Below are 1,776 nucleotides of genomic sequence, written 5' to 3'. Positions count from 1 at the left end.
GAGCCAGGTGCAGTGGCTCACGCCTGTAATCCCAGCACTTTGGGAGGCCGAGGTGGGTGGATCACCTGAGGTCAGGAGTTTGAGACCAGCCTGGCCAGCATAGTGAAACCCTGTCTCTACTAAAAATACAAAAAATTAGCTGGGCGTGGTAATGGGCACCTGCAATCCCAGCTACTAGGGAGGCTGAGGCAGGAGAATCACTTGAACCCAGGAGGCAGAGGTTGCAGTGAGCCGAGATCACGCCACTGCGCTCCAGCCTGGGCAACAAGACAAGAGTGAAACTCCTTCTCTAAATAAATAAATAATTAAAAAAAAAAAATCTAAGCCAAGGAAGGAATGGTGCTCGAAGCAATGGGTCAAGTTGTTCCACTTTAACAAAAGGCACGTAGATTTGGACCACCTGGACTGGAAGACTTTAGAGTCCTCTGAATCTGACCATCTTTGCACTGATGGAATGTGCTGGTAAGAAAGGCAGTGAAGTCCTCGACTGACATGAATGACCACAGAAGAGTTTCTAAGTTTCCCGTGAAACTTGGAAGAAGCTCTGTTAAGACAGAGTGTAAAGCAGGCTTTTTTTTGAGATGGAGTTTCACTCTTGTTGCCCAGGCTGGAGGGCAGTGGTGCAACGTTGGCTCACTGCAACCTCTACCTCCCAGGTTCAAGAGATTCTCCTGCTTCAGCTTCCCAAATAGCTAGAATTACAGGTGTCCACCACGCCTGGCTAACTTTTTGTATGTTTAGTAGAGACGGGGTTTCACCATGTTGGCCAGGTTGGTCTTAAACTCCTGATACCTCAGGTGATCCACCCACCTTGGCCTCCCAGAGGGCTAGGATTACAGGTGTGAACCACCACACCCGGCTATGTTCTTTTTCTTGTTTATTTCTTTTCTGACACTAACTACTGTTTAATGAAGTTGTGGTGCCTGTTTTGCCTGTCTCACCTGTGTTAAAGGGAAATCATAACAAGGGACATCGGTCAGCTTTCAGGGGAGCCGTGTACCCCTGGGGACCAATGCAGCAGAGGGGCTCAAGGCAGAGAACAGTAAAAAGGCTTGGGGACAGCCACTCTGCTTGGCTGAAGATTCCCTTCCAGCATGAAAGACCTGGAGCAATGTCTTGTTTTGACATGAAGTCATTCCCTCAAACAGAGAGGAGGAAATGGCTTTTTTCTTTTCTTCCTTAGAAAGTTCTTTAAAATAAATTGGCCAGAAAAGATAAAAGCGTTTTTATTTCTTTTCTTTTTTTTTTTTAATGGCAAGGTAAAAAGCTAGAAGAGTTTTGATGCCAAAGAAGCATACAGCCTAGAAAGTTAATGAAAACTGAATCAAAGACCTCTTATACAAGGATAAAAAGGCAGTAAAAGAAGACAAGTTCAATCTTTGAAATGCTATTCAGGAATGAAAGTGAGAAAAAAGGGGCCAGGTGCGATGGCTCACACCTGTAATCCCAGCACTTTGGGAGGCCAAGGCGGGTGGATCATGAGGTCAGGAGATCGAGATCATCCTGGCCAACATGGTGAAATCCCGTCTCTACTAAAAATACAAAAAAATTAGCTGGTGTGCCTGTAGTCCCAGCTACTCGAGAGGTTGAGACAGGAGAATCGCTTGAACCTGGGAGGTGGAGGTTGCAGTGAGCCGAGATCGCTCCACTGCACTCCAGCCTAGCGATAGAGTGAGACTTTGTCTCAAAAAAAAAGAAGTAAATTACTCAAGTCCCGACCCTAGAAATCTAAAGGATCTACATTTACACATTTCTTTTCCTTTTTTTTTTTTTTTT

At 45.4% G+C, this 1,776-nt stretch overlaps 1 protein-coding gene across 1 annotated transcript in view; it reads right to left on the bottom strand.

Moving 5' to 3' along the window:
• Positions 1 to 1,776, bottom strand: part of ABCC5 (ATP-binding cassette, sub-family C (CFTR/MRP), member 5) — a 103,199-nt gene that overhangs the window by 21,379 nt on the left and 80,044 nt on the right. The gene's annotated exons all lie outside the window — the stretch shown is intronic.

Source organism: Mandrillus leucophaeus, unplaced genomic scaffold (assembly GCF_000951045.1).
Source record: "Mandrillus leucophaeus isolate KB7577 unplaced genomic scaffold, Mleu.le_1.0 Scaffold295, whole genome shotgun sequence".
NCBI lineage: Eukaryota > Metazoa > Chordata > Mammalia > Primates > Cercopithecidae > Mandrillus > Mandrillus leucophaeus.
This window is presented reverse-complemented; position numbering and strand designations above follow the sequence as displayed.